The sequence below is a fragment of the Phodopus roborovskii genome, unplaced genomic scaffold, assembly GCF_943737965.1.
Source record: "Phodopus roborovskii unplaced genomic scaffold, PHOROB, whole genome shotgun sequence".
In the NCBI taxonomy this organism is placed as follows: domain Eukaryota; kingdom Metazoa; phylum Chordata; class Mammalia; order Rodentia; family Cricetidae; genus Phodopus; species Phodopus roborovskii.
Window position 1 is genome coordinate 4,835,996 of NW_026125397.1, and position 15,682 is coordinate 4,851,677.

The 15,682-nt window shown below is 42.5% G+C and overlaps 1 pseudogene; it reads right to left on the reverse strand.

The window, feature by feature from the left end:
• Positions 1–11,569: 11,569 nt before the first annotated feature.
• LOC127215200 (ubiquitin-conjugating enzyme E2 L3-like) lies at positions 11,570–12,074 on the reverse strand (annotated as a pseudogene).
• Positions 12,075–15,682: the final 3,608 nt, after the last annotated feature.

The window sequence follows — 15,682 nt, forward strand, 5'->3', positions numbered from 1 at the left end:
ATGGCCAAACCTGGTTTTTTGGATGAGTGTTGAAACTCAAACTCAGGTCCTCATGTTTGTGTGGCAAGCACCATCACCCACTGAGCCATCCCCTCAACCCAAGGAAGGGAGGAGGTATTGGGTTAGGTTTTCATAAACAAGTTATCCACATTGCTTTTTGTTTGGAAGTTCAGTCAAGCCGGTTTATGGTGGTGCACACCTATGAGGAGTAGGTTTTCCCTGCCGGCCTGCCTGGTCCCAGAGCCGTGCCAGCCACAAATAATACACAGAGACTCTGTATTTGATATAATTCTGTTGACCAGTTACTAGTTTCTTATCGGCTAGCTCTATCTTAAATATTAACCCATTTCTATTAATCTAAGTATTTCCACATGGTCTTATCTTATCGGAGAGAGGGGCTGGCGTTCTTCTCTCTCTGTCTTCCATCTTGGATCTCCTCCCTACTACTTCCTCTTTCCTCCTCATCTCCTAGCCCCGCCTATCTTGCTTTCCTATTGGCCAACAGTGCTTTATTCATTAACCAATAAGAGAAACATATTTACAGAATGACATCTCCCATCACACACCTTTGATCCCAACACTCAGGAAACAGAGAAGAGGATCTCTGTGAGTTCAAGGCCAGCCTGGTCTACACAGTGAGTTCCAGGATAGCCAGGGCTACAAAGAGAGATCCTGCTCAAAAAAAAAAAAAAAAAAAAAAAAAAAAAAAAAAATGTTGTCTTGTATGATAGAGTGCTGGATGACATTGGTGTGACATGAGCTCCATGGCATACACAGTCTTTTAAAAACACAGCCTTTGTCATCTGGTGCTAAATATAAGCACTGATTATTCTGCTATAGGAATAAATAAATAAAAGTGGTAGATGCCCGGAGAGATGCCAATACATGAGTATTGGCTTGAAAGGTTGTTCTTTGCAGTTAGACATACGTTAGACATACTGCTCATCCTCCAATATGCAATGAGCTTTTTTTTTTTTTTTTTTTTTTTAGCAATGAGCTTTCTAATCACTCCATCACTGTGAGTTTCCTGTCACTTGTCAAGGGCATACCTGGATGTTGTCACAGTGATGTTCTGATTAAGGAATACTTTCTCTTCCAATCACTTCTACATTCCTGTGAGTCACTATCAAGTTTATCTTGTCCTTTACATTTTCATAGAACTATAAAAATGTCAAAATGGGAGATTTGGAGGCCCCAGGATCATAAGTGGGACCTGAAGAAGTCAGGCTTTGTCAAATCTCATCAGAATAAGACAATGAAAGTTATGGGGATTACATTTTCTCACAGACAAATTTCAAATAAAAGCATAATGAAAATTTCAAAAAAAAGCATTCTTTCTTTTCCTAATGAAATGAGTCTTGGCAGAAACATCTGCAGATCTTTGTTTTAGTCTAATTCCACAGATGATTATGTAAAATTCCACAAATTATCCCTGCTTTGCATTCCTGTCCATTTGTTATCTATGAGAAATAACAAAAAAAAAAAAAAAAACCACCAAGCATCGAGGTCTGGGAACTCTCCTCCCAATTACACAACAGGAGACAGGAGTAAGGAAGGACTCCTTTTTATAGTATGTGTGTGGGCAGGGTAGGGCACAAATATGTGCACATGAGTGCAGGTGTCCTTGGAATCCAGAGGCATTAGGGATTTCCCCCCAGAACTGGAGTTTTATGCAGTTGTGAACCACCCAACATGGATGCTGGGAACCAAATTCAGGTTCTCTCGAAGTGTAGTGCATGCTTTAAAACTATTGAACTATCTCTCTAACCCTTAGGATGGGCTTCTAAGAGGAATAATAATTTGTCATCTAATAACACAAAGATTCCCCACAAGCTGATACTGCTCCTATCTTCTGAACATGCCCACACCCTAATTTGCCCTAACTTGCATTCAGATTCTGTTATCAGTTTTGGGAAGGAAACAGGTATATTGTCAAACAGTCCTCAAAAGCAGAGAGGAATATGATGCACTCTCCTGCAGCACTCATTAACAGTGATTAGCTCTTCAGTGAGGGATGGGACCCAGTGAGCTCCTTTTCCCCATCCAGGATGGAATGTTGTTGGGTCCAAACCTGTGTAGTAGCTGCCACTGCCATGAGTTTGTGGGTGCAACAGCCATGGCCTTTCCAGAAACCCTCTGTCTCTTACATTCTTTCTACTCTTGCTTCTTTGGATGCTCATTAAGTCTTAGAGGGAGAGATATAGCTACCCCTCCCCACTGTTAGGGTTTAGGGCAGAACTCCAGCCATTTTCACTTTCACTCTCAGCAGTTCATAAAAAAAAAAAAAAAAAAAAAAAAAAAAAAAAAACAACAACAACATAAGAATTCCAATGTGAGACTTGCAAACCTCTAGTTTCCAGCTCAGAATTCCACCATTTGGTTTTATCGTATTTCTTGACTGAGGCCAGACTCTAGAGATTTTGTTTTGTCTTGTTTGTTTTTATTTTTAGTGAGACAGAATCTCACTGTGTGACACCGACTGATCCAGGACTGCTTTGGAGACAAGGGTGGCCTTGAACTCACAGAGATCCACTTATCTTTGCCTCCCTTTGTGTTGGGATATCTGTGGGTTCGAGACCAACCTGGTCAGTACCAGGATATCGAGGACTATCACGCAGAGAAACCCTGTCTCCAAAAAACCAAAAGGGAAAAGGAAAAGAGAGCTCATTCTATCTGTAAGCAGGAAGGTATTTTTTTTCTTTTTTAATCCTAGAGGTTATGGGATATGTCACATCCTATCAGTCCTTCATGTGAAGGAAATATGCGCATGCAAGTGTAATTAAAATACTACATATGAAAGGACTGAGTAGGCATCTTGGACCAGGGTTTAAATACTGTGCGCAAACTCACACACAAAGAAGAGAGAATAATAATAATAATAATAATAATAATAATAATAATAATGAAGTTAATTTTTAAGGAATAAAAAAATTCAAATTATTATCTTAGTATTTTGCTTGAGTGTGTGATCATGCTGTTTCTTGTGAGCCAGGATCTCACTCTCTGTAATCAGACTAGCCTAGAAACGCAAATTCCTTCGGCATCAGTTGACTGGGCACCGGGATTTCAAGTGTAAAATGTGATGTGCAGGTATTTCACCTCTCTATCACTGAAGATAGGCAGTGTGTTTAGTGTGTTTTTGTTGTTGTTTTGAGGTCTCAGACACACAAAGAGAGCATGCATTTTTGTAAGGACAAATTTGTCATTGACACAGGTCATGTGATTTGTTTATGCAGAAACACAGTATCAAAAAGCAAGCCAGGTGGACCAAGAGTTATGTACCTATAATCCCAGCACTGGAGAAACAGGGGATTGGGAGTTCAAGGTCACCTTGGCTATCATCCTAGCCACCATGAGTCTCTGTCCCCCAAAATGAAATAAACAAAACAGAAAACTTCAAGACATAAATGAAGGGGTTTAGCAGGGAAGCATCCTACAATATCTACCACCAAACCCCAATAGTGTACTTATAAGCAGCGATTTAAAAGAAACTAACAGTGATGAAAACATCCTAATATTTTCATTAGCCTATGCTAGTTATAAATAATGATGGGGTTCATTGTGTCACATTCACAATGCATGCACACATGCATTTGTATGATACAAATTTCATTACAGTTGTTTACTAGAGTAAGGGTGGAAGTTGAAGGCATTTTGTTTATAACTCCAACAGGAATATAAAGTACCAAGAGATTGCTCTAACAGAGATAAGCATTACTTGGAGGCAGAGACAGGAGGATAAGGAGTTCAGGTAATTTTCTACCAAGAAGCAAGAGGTCAGCCTGGGCTTCATGAGACCTTGTCTATAAATAAATAGAATCTATGATAAAAAAAAAAGATATACTGAGATGCCAAAACTTTTTAATTAAAGACACTGCATTTTCCAACAATTTTCTATAGGTTTCTAGAAATTTACCATGGAAACCCTAAAAGGATTTTTTTGAGGACAATTAATAAAAACTAATAGTCAAGTACTTATGAGAGTACTATCCACTAATACTTCATTTAACACTTATCTGTAAGCCTGCAGTGGTGCCTCAGGCCTGTAGTGTCTGCAGCTGAGTGGTAGAGGCAAAAAGTGGTAGAGGCCAATCAGGAAATCTATGAAGTATGAGAGTAGTCTGATTCTAAATCAACTGAGTAACCGAGTTATTTTTCAAATAAGCTTAGGACGTGAAGACTAGTTAGTTGGATCTCTATCTCAAAATATTTAAGTCTTAAAGGAAACACTAGATAATTGGAACCCTAAATATACAGAGCAAAATGTGATGCTTCAAGAAAAACAAACAAACAAACAACCACTTAAGAATACTAAGCCATGTGAGCAGAAGTCCTGTGAATAGCTAATTTCCTGGTTAGGTACATAATGGGTCCATCAAGTCGAGAGGGACTTTTCTGCACATCCACCCATACCGTGAACTGATAGCATCCCCTCGATGAGCCCCAAAGTCAGAGTACTGAATGATAGGAAGCATGTTAGGGCCCCAAAGTTGGAACACTGAATGATGGGAAGCATGTTAGGGAGTGTGGGGGAGGTCATCAAGGACATAAGATGGGCCACCTACTCCCAGAAGGTTTTTGTGCTCTTACTACCCAACACATTATCTTATTAGGGAATCAGACTGGTAGCATTTCCGTTCTCTGAGCATAGGAAGTGACAAGACAGCTGTGGAGGAAGAAGGAAGACAGATTTGGAGCCCTTGTTTCTTAGCCTTTCTCTTGGCAAGGCATTCTTGAAGCATTATTGATCAGTGAGCAGAGGCTATGGACCAGCTATTTTCAGCTCCTATTGTAGAGTCTTGATACAGGCAGAATGAGAGAGGCAGAATCTTGAAACTGTAGAAATGGACCAAAAGTCAGCTGTTGATAACTTTAGGACCTGTAGCTCAACAAGCATGAATGGCCCATTTCAAAGTGAATAGCACCATTAAAGTTTGTTGCAAATCTCCACAGACTTGTTTTCTCCTCTTTAATGGTGTCCAAGGTCTGTGTTTTAAGGGCCAGGAACACACACAGCATTTCACACAGAACTGCTGTAAAAACCAAACAAGGTTGGCAAGCTGGCTCTTGCCAGTAATTCTAGCATTCAGGAGACAGGCTGCAGGATGGTGGCAAGGTTGAAGCCAGCCTATACATCATAAGTTTCTGGACATCAACTTATCTCCTTGCAACCTCCTCTGTACTCCCTAAAATTCTTCCCATAATTCAATGCTCTAGTCACAGGACTCATCTTGGGGGTTTTCTCGGTCTCTGATGTGGTTGGATGTGTACATGTTCTGCCCATTGTGCACCTACATAACAATTATCTGATCATATGATTCTGATCACTGAGACCCTGTGCCAAAGAAACAAAACAGAATCAAACAGAATAGCAATATTTTTACATAGAAAGGATCTTCTACTAAAAATTCAAATGAATGAATGAACAGAATAACTATTTTAACTTTGCTAACATTGGGGCACTAAATTAGTTATCAGTCAGTCTCCAGCGCCACCTACTGAACAAAAGAGCTTAGGTGCATTTCGGGCATAAACATGGATAATCTACGTATTTCTATCAGCACTTTTATGCACAAAAGTCATTAGCACGTTTTTTTCAAACAATTGGCCTTTTTGAAAGTCATAACCAAAAGGCAAAAGCCAATTGTAAAGCAAGGATTTATATCCTACCTGGACGGTTTCATCCTAGACAGCTGTGCTAGCCAGGGTTTCAATTTGGGGATTTAATCTAACATCTAACAGTTTGAAGGTCTCTGTTTCCCTCTTGATCATCTTCTAGGGTACTTAGGTCATCATGTCCAGACTGGAAGCTTCTCTTGTTGTGGTTTAGCCTTTCTTAGCCTCTCAGGATCTTTCCAGATCGTTTCAAAATGAATCTAGTGAGTGGGGTTTTTATATTTGTTGTTGTTGTTCTTGTATCCTTTGCTGTTGCTAGGAACACAATGATAAATAAAACGGGACAGGGGTCTCACCTTCAGGGACCCTTCAGTCAGAGAGAAGTGTGGCAATCAAGCGACCACACAAACGTCCTTGTCTCACTTGGCTCTGAAAATGTTTTATTTATTGCATCAAAGTGCAAGTCTAACTTCCCCCATGAGCGTGTGTGTGTGTGTGTAAGAGAGAAAGCATTTGTGTGTGAGCATGTATAAGTGTTGTGTGAGTGTGTGTGAGAGAGCGTGTGTATGTGTAAGTGTGTGTGTGTGAGCATGTGTATGTGAGAGAGCATGTATGTGTGTGAGTGTTGTGTGCATGTGTGTGTGAGAGAGTATGTGTGTGAGCATGTGAGAAAGAGTATGTGTGTGAGTGTGTGTCCGAGAGCAGCTGATGCTGTAAAAGCCAGAAGCATTTCTGTTAAAATCAGTACCTCAAGGACATGCCCTTTTACACATGAAATAGTGGGGTTCAGAGCTCAAAAACCCAAGTCTGAAGCCTGCGGTACTTACTGCTTATGATAACAAGAAGATCTCCTCAATCTCACTGTTTTCTCTAAAATGTAAACACTGAAACTATTTCAAAGAGGAACAGCCATGATTACTATACCATATTATATGTACTAACTGTCCGGCAATGTTTTCCTAAATGATCCAAGATATTTAGTTTGCCCCTCCAAGTGTACTTAAAAGTTGAAATGTTTATAAAAATTTAAAAATGAATCAAAAACTTAAACAACTAAAATTAGTGTAGCATAAAGTCTTAAGATCTTAGTATATATTTGGGGTCTTCTTGTATGTGTACATTGTCTGTTTATGTGTATATAAACATATAAATGAGCATATGAACATGTATGGAAGTGGATGTGAAAGCCTGAGCTTGGTATTGGAGGTCTTTCCCGAATGCTCTCAGCTTTACCCCTTGAGGCAGGGTCTGTCTATGCAATCTAGAGCTCATTTTCATTGACTTACCTAGTTGCTTTGAGATCCTCCTCTGTGCCAGGATTGCAGGTAGGCCGCCACATTCACTCAGCAGTCACATTGGTTCTGGAGATTGAACTCTGACCTTAAACTCTCTGTGTAGCTGAGGATGACCTTGAAGTTCTGATCTTTCCACTACCCATGGCCCTGGCTGGTTATGTACCTGGGACTACAGCTTTCTGCATCCCAAGCAAGTGCTACACCCCAGACTCTATAATAGTTTTTTGTTTGTTTCTTCTTTAATTACGCACATACAGGTTTATACATAGAGTCCATCACTTCAGCTGCACACAAGCCTCCAGTACTGGAGGATTAGGTTAGTGCTGCCATCTGGGGGTTGCACAGGGAATAGCACTAACAAGGATAAGCCATTGTTCTCAACCTCTGGGTTGTGCCCCCCCACACACACACACACAAACCTCTATCTCCAAAAATATTTACATTACAATTCGTAACTGGAGCCAAATTACAGTTAAGAAGTATCAGTGAAAATTTAATTTTATGGTCGGGGTCACCACACATGAGGAACTGAACTATATTAAAGGGTCACAGCATTAGGGAGGTTGAGACCACTTCATTGCTGTGATAAAACACCATGACAAAAGCAAGCTGGGGAGGAAAGGGTTTATCCCACATCACAGTTCAGCGCTGAAGGAAGTGAGGACAGGAAATCACACACGGCAGGAGCCATGGAGGAGTGCTGCTTACTGGCTTGCTCCCCATGGTTTGCTCAGCCTGCTTTCTTATAGAACCCAGGACCACCAGCCTAATGATAGAACCACCCCCCATAGGCTGGGACCTCTCTCATTCACTAAGAAAATGTCCTTCAGGCTTGCCTGCAGACCACCCTTATAAAGGCTTTTCTCAACTGAGGCTCCTTCCTCTGGTGACTCTAGCGTGTCAGGTTGACATGACTCCAGCACGTCTACAGCGGGAGCTAACTAAAGCAATGCAGTGTTGAAGCAGTCCACTGAGAAATCATCACTACCTGTATCCACAGTGACTCCTTTTTTGTGACAGGGTGATGGTAGGTTTTTGAGACTTTTACCTGACAGTCTCAGGGGGTACAACAGCTAGACTGACATGAATGGCCATGTAAATACTTGGGGGGGTCATTATAATGGAAGTTCTTATATCAGGTAGAGACCTAGGCAGATACCCCTGTATTTTTTCCAGCTCTAAACAGTTAATATTTCTGGGAATCTCTCTGGGATACTGCAAACAAACCGGCACCATTGGTAAGCACATACAAGTGTTCCTCAGATTATTTTTACCTGTTAGAATTTTATCACCTATATATTATCACGTAAACATAATTATCCCCCCCCACACACACACACACATTGCAGTAGGGGATATGGCAGTCTGTGGTTCATGGTGATTCATAGCCTTTCTTTAATGAAGCCTCTTTGCTTCATTGCAAGCCTATGCCACCAGGGCCAGCCTGAGTAACTGAACTGATTTATAGACCTAAACTGGGATTACAATAAGCAAATGGAGAAACTATCCAGCTGACACAGCTGACACTTTGGTTGTAAATGGAGATGCCATTTGCCCATCACTAGCTTGGATAGGCTGCTAATGGAAGGCAACAATAGCCAACCCCACTTTCCTGAAGGTCTGGTTGAATGTTATTTGTTTCAGCTACTGATATTTCACAGCACAGTCTTTGGGGATATTAGGGTTAAGGAATTTTCTGGAAAAGGCTCAGGAACCTTTGTTTTACATACTCTAGAAATAGGCATACCATGGTCTTTCTCTCTCTATTCCCTCAGCTCCACCCAAATTCACAAGGACAGAGAGCTATGCGTCTCATTTCACAAAATTATTTTCTAACAGCATGGATTTTATGTTAGTGAATGATGGCCACAGATAACCTTGCTAAGGATGATAGCATACAGCTGGATTTTTTCCTCTTGGAAGGTGGATGCAGGAGGATCAGGTGTTAAAGGTCATCCATCCTTGGCTACATAGCTAGCTTGAAACCATTGTGGGCGCGTATGAGACCCTACACGGCAGGCCTTGAAAACTGGCCCCTGCTAAGCCGTGTGGAACAATGAGGGAACATCTACTGCCAACATCCATGTCAGGAGAATCAGGGAAAAGTCAAAACCTTGCGGTTCTCCCTGTCACAGAAAGGCGTCATCGTGGGTGCAAAACCCTGCCATGCCGAGGTGTGTGGTTCCTTGACTCAGTGGAAGTCAAGACCTCAGAGGTATACATGCCACCTCTACTGCTTTCCTTCTAGAAGCTGCTCGCACTGTGGCTTGTGTGTAAGCTACGAATTGCTTACTCAAAAAGTGCTAGATAAGAGAATGACAAAGAACCGCTTGTGACCCTTAGCTGATAAAAACCAACTTTCAAACTCAAGTCTGAAGCTCACTTCCAGAGGGAACTCCAAGGACTCCAGAATAATTTCCCTAGGGCAGGGTAGTGTGGGGCCAGCAGCTCCTGCCTCAAACTAAATTCAAGCTGTTGTATGTCGTGTATATAAATGTGGGGCCCCCACCCCCATCGCCACCAACACAGCTAATTTTGAGAATACTGTGGACGGATCTTGTCTCCTTCACACTAGAGGCCTCCAGAGTCCTGGCTTCTCCATCTATTTCGTCAGGGGATTCTGACATCTCCAGCCTGTTGCCAATTCCTTAGCTTCATGTCCTTTAGACGAGTCTTCCTTTAGGGCGTGTGAGAGTACAGTGTCAAGTATGAAGGAGTACATGTGTGTGTTGGCGGGGTGGCTGAGGGAGGGGCGCACTCACCCAAGCAGATGACTGACATACAAATGTTCTCTTCTGTCACTCTCTACCTTACTTGTTTGTTTGTTTTGTTTTTCTCTTGTAACAGCCCAGCTGTCCTGGAACTTGCTCTGTAGACCAGGCTGACCTCGAACTCACAGAGATCTGCCTGTCTCTGCCTCTGCCTCCCAAGTGCTGGAATTAAAGGCATGTGCCACCACTCCCTGGCTCTACATGTTTTGTTTTGGTTTTTTTGTTTGCTTGTTTGTTTGTTTGTTTGTTTGTTTTGAGACAGTGTCTCTCACTAAACCTGGAATGGGCCATTTTGTGCAGACTGGCTGATCAACCAGCACTGTGATCCACCTGCCTCTATCCCCAGGTCTGAGGCTGCCGATGCTCACTACTATGCCTGGCTTTTTATATGGGGGCCGGGGCTCCAAACTGAGGTCACTGTTCTTATGAAATGAGTGTTTTTATCCTCTGGGCCACCTCCTCAGCCCCCTTAATAACTGTTTGATGTTTTTCTCCTCCATCTCCAAAAATAAGCAGTGGTTTGACTTTTGAAACAACAACATAAGCAGCATATAAAATTGAGCTTTTGTTATTGCACTTGGCACAGATTTTGAGGCCAAGTCACCAGTAAAAATGCTATTAAGTTTTTCAAAAGAGACCAGTCCTGGCCCATTATCCTGTGAGGAATGTAGAAACATTGGCTAAAGTGTCTTTCTCTCCTCTGCCACCGTGTCTGTGTGGCAGTGTGTTCTAGTCTCATTGTTATTTCACACATGAGGAAGGAAAGTGACAGGGATCTGTGATCCCAGATCCCCCCCCCACACACACACATATGGTGTGTTACCGTGTGTAGCCGGCTGGTCTGGAATTTATGGCAGCCATCCTGGCCCAGCCTCCTGAAAGGTAGGACTCCAGGCATCTGCTACATCCCTGGCTGTTCCAAGCTAGGATGTGATGAGGGCCTTCACTACTGTTGGCTGCTTGGCTCTTCTGTTGCTACAGGACATGCTCGCCCTGCCCCTAACTACGCTCCAAAAAAGCAGGCTGGGTGTCTGCCCCTAAAGACGGGGCAGGGCCTGAGGTCCCTGAGCACAGCTTTGCTCTGACTCTAAACGGCGCCCTCACAGTGACAAGGAGCAGAAGGGAGGGAACGTGTAAATTGTCACTTCAAGTCCAGTGGCTTAAAATTACAGAGGAGAGCAAAGAATGACACTGTCCCCTCTCAGCCACATCTCATAGATAACTGGGACACATCTCAGTACCTCTAGACTGGTGTCGAATCCCAGCCGTGCTTGAAGTTAGACTTTCACCCTCAGCCTCTAAGCCAAGTACTAGCCAGGCCTGCCCTTAGGTTCCAGGACTAGACAGGTCCGGGGCCCTGTGGCCATAGTCTTTACAAGCATAAAACTGATCACCAGCTGAGAAAAATAACATATCTCCTTCCAAAGTAAAACGTGAATTTCCTCTAAAACTCACTATTTTGAATTGAAGTATTTTCTTCTCTTTCTTTTATGACACACATCACGAATTAACTGTGTTCTCAAAATGTTTATTTATATCAAGCTGGGGAGCTGGCTCAATGGTGAAGGAATTTGCTGCTTTTGCAAAAGTTTCAGTCTTGGTTCCCAGCATCCAATGATAGCTCACATCTTCCTGTAACTACAGTTCCAAGAGATCTAGCACCTTCTCTGGCCTCTGGAGGTTCCAGGCACACAGTGCTCATATCTACATGCAAGCAACACACACATACAAAATAATCCTTTTTTTAACATATGAATTTTCAAATCCTTCTTTACAGGTTACCTAGACCATTTTTTATTAAGAAAACTGTAGAAAGTTAGTAACTGCCACAAGCAGATGCCAGGTGGTGGCACGTGTCAATTTTCCAGAACCTTGCTTTGAGGGTATCTGGATACACTGCTCAGGGGCTCTGCTCAAACTTGCTGGAATCACTCATGGCAGATTTTAGTCCACAGGTCGTTTTTCCCCATATTTCTTTGTAAACTCTTCAGCATCCTTACAAAAAATTTTATGGTCCTTAGAGTATTCTTCAGCTAGGTCATTTTGGAGTAGGTGCTCAGGATTGGGGTCGTTCCCCAGTGCTATGAGGGACTGGATGAGGGACTGGATTACTTGGTCAGTTTTGGTAGCTGGCTTCCTGTTTCCAGCACTGATTACTGGCAGACAGACCTGCCCCTTCTCATCAATGTTAGGGTGGTAGATCTTTGTTTTAAATGTGATCTTGGGAAGTTGATTTCAATTCTGAAGGCCCCCTTGTCATTTGGAGGGTTGTCATATGGAGCCCTTGCCAAGTCAATAAATTAGCTTCATCAACCTGAATGTTATGGAAGTTTTTCATTCCACATTTGCAGATCTCTTCAAGCTCCTTCATTGGCCTCCTGCTGGCCGCCATCTTGGATCTGGTGCTCACAAAATAATCTTTTAAAAATTATATCGACAGCATAGACTAACATGGTTTTTACTGAAAGCCTTTCTTTGTGAAGATAACACACAGATATGTAGAAAATTATCAGGATGACAGATGAATCTGAGTTTCCTCCAATCCCACGTCTATTCTATCCCTCCTTCCAAAGGTAACAAATGGTAATCAATTTTTGTTTGTTCAGGATTCCAGATTTCTTATGAGCAGTACATGTATTTTTGTGAAGCCATCAAAATAAACGCAGTAATTTTTAAGTATATTTGTCTACATGAATTCTATCACAATTGTATGCCAATTCACTTTTTCTTCACCTTTGAAATATAAAGATCACCCTTTGTCTTTCCAGTTGGTTAGGGGAATGTAACACACAGCTGGTAAGATGTATCTTTATTTACTTCTAAAATGATGTATATGTGGGTCTATGTGCAAGCAAGCATAGGCACATGAATGCAGGTACCAATAGAGGCCAGAAGAGGGCACTGTGTTTCCTAGAGCTGGAGCTACAGGAGGTCGTGAGGAGTGTGAGCATGGACACTCATAGTGAGCTCTGATCCTTTTAAAGCCCAGTATGTGAAAAACACAAAAACAAAACAAACAAAACACCCACTGAACCATGTCTCCAGACCTATTTTTTAAATTGTTTTATTAATCTATTTTACTACATTTTATGTATTTCCCCTTCTGTCTTGTGTGTGTGCTTGTGTGCACATAAGTGAACAAATAAAATAATTTAACAAAATTTAAACTGAATCAAGCTTTGAGCTTATCCCTGGACATCAATGAGGGTTTTTGAAAAATCAAAAGGGAGAAGAATTCTCTTTTGGGGACACTGACTTTGCCGTCTACTTTATTTCATTTGATTTTTAAAAATCCTTCTCTCATATACTCCATCACTCCCTCCCCTCTGTCCAGCCCCTCCTCCCCACCCCCCTCCTCCTCCATTTCCCTCCAGAAAAGGTAAGCCTCTCAAGGAGATTAACCAAAAATGGCATATTGAGTTGCAATAAACCTAGGTGCAATAAATCCTAAGTCTGGATGAGGCAACCCAGTAGGAGGAAAAGGGTCCCAAAAGATGGCAACAGAATCAGAGACTGCCCCTGCTCCCACTGTTAAGAGTTCTTAAGAACAGCTGGGCAGAGGCAGGTGGATCACTGTGAGTTCTAGGCCAGCCTGGTCTACAAAGCTACACAGAGAAACCCTGTCTCCAGAAAGAAAGAAAAAAAAATCATACAAACAGCAAGCTATACAACCATAACGTATATGCAGAGAGCCTACGCCCCGACCTATGGAGGCTCCTGGTTGTCACTTCAGTCTATGTGAGGCCCTATGAGTCCAGGTTAGTTTGATTCCATGGGCCAATTTCTTGTGCTGTCCTTGACCCCTCTGGCTCCTCTCTCTCTTCTGTAGGGTTCCCTGAGTCCTGACTAATGTTTGGCTGTGAGTCTCTCATCCGTTCCCATCGGTAGCTGGATGATGCACACTACCTGCTGACGAGTATGCTAGGCTCCAGTCTACAAGGATAGCAGGGTATCATTAGGAATCACTGGCCTTTTTGTTATTGTTGTTGTTGCTAGTCCTGCTTAGTTCTATCATAGGTCTCTGGCCATCCAGCCTCCTGTTCCTGGCCCTCTAGCCAGTGTCAGGGGTGGGTTCCCTCTTGTGGCATACTCTCAAACCAGACCATTCCTTGGTTGGCCACTCTCACAATTTCTCTGCCATCTTTACCCCAGCACATCTTGCAGGCAGGGCAAATAGTAGGTCAAAGGTTTTGTGGCTGGATTGGTGTCCTCCACTGGAAATCTCGATTGGCTACAGGAGATGGCTGGTTCAGGCTCTGTATCCCTCATTACTAGGACTCTTAGCTAGGGTCACCCTTGTAGATACAACAGAGTTTCTTGTATCTACACTAGGTTTCTGCCTTGCCCCTGAAATGCCCTCTAATACCAGTCCTTTCTCTCAGTACTCACTTTCTTCCTCCTCCCTGACCTGGCCCCTCCCTCTCCTGTATCCACCTGCCCCAGTGTACGCTCAATAATTTTTAATCACTCTCAGAAAGAAGTTGCGAGTCAACACCACCAACAAAAAAATCTTTTCCTGTATTTCTTGGGAGCAACTGCCAGACGTGTTTGTCCTTTGCCCTCCGCATATCTCTTTATGTGGGCAAAACTGTTCTTTCACACATAACAGTCAGCCATAAAAACCAAGAAGCTTGCATTCACATGACACTGTGGCCTAACTCTCAGACCTCAGTTATGTTTTTCCATTTGTCTTAAGATCTCTTGTAGCAAAGAAACCCAAGCAGAAATCTTGTACAGGGTCTCATACAGAAGCCTTGCATAGGTTCCAGGTAGAAGCCCTGTATAGGATCCCATGGGTTGACATTCTTCAGTTTACTAGAACAGATAGCCAGACAAGGAACTATAGAAGCCAAAAAGCAAGGTTAGTACATTTCAAGACTTTCCCAGAACTATAACTTTGGTGGATTAGGTCTTTGTTTTCATTTTGGCAGGTGGTGCTGCCTATGCGTGAGTTTTACAGTGAATTGTACCTCCATCATGGAGTCGGTCTGGGACCTGTTACTAGTGTTTTTGTTTTGTGATGCTGAGAACTGAACCCAGCATCTTTTGCGTGCTAGGCAAATACTCTACCTCTGAGTATTTGCTTCACCATTCTATTCTACTTGTTAGATATTAATCTGTTATCATTAGCTGTTCATTTTCTTGAATTACCCCCATAATTGGTATATATGAACCCATTTGAGGTATATATTTTTTGAAATGCCTTCCTATTCATTAATGATTTCTTTATGGTAAAAAAATATAAATATGTAAATAGACCTAGACATGAAACCCAACATTTCTGCAAGGAGCTCTGGTTCTTTTCAGTGGAGCCCTGGCTGCTATTGTGTGTCAACTTGTCACTAGTTAGAGTCATCAGAGGAAGGAGCCTCAGCTGAGGAAATGCCTCCATGAGAGTCAGCTGTAAGGTGTTTTCTCATTTAGTGATCAATGCAGGAGGGCCCAGCCGGTGGTGGATAGTGCCATCCCTAGGCTAGTGGTCTGGGGCTTCTATAAGAAAGCAGGCTGAGTAAGTCTTGGGAAGCAAACTAGTAAGCAACACCCTTCCAAGGCCTCTGCATCAGCTCCTGCCCCATGTGAATTCCTGTCCTGACCTCCTTCAGTGATGAACAGCAATGCTGAAGTGTAAACCAAATAAACCCTTCCCTCCCCAACTGGCTATTTGGTCACAATGTCTCCTCAAAACAATAGAAACCCTAACTAAGACAAGGGGTGAATAGAATTTAGAGATCAAGAGTGAGTCTAGGCATGTTCATTGTTTGCTAGGCATCATAGTGGGTGTCTCAGAAATTCTGTCTCTCTCCCCTCCCTCATGACCTTTACAAACCATGTCTACTTCTAATCCAATGCACTCTTGCTTTCTCCCATTTTTAACTTAAATTCCTTTTCCAACAATGAGAAACCTGCTGTCTTGTTCTTACTCATTGGTCTGAGCAAGCATCCGGTGTGCAGCTTATGGCCGGGTCTCAGTCACTCCTGCCCTGTGCAGGTGCACTCTTA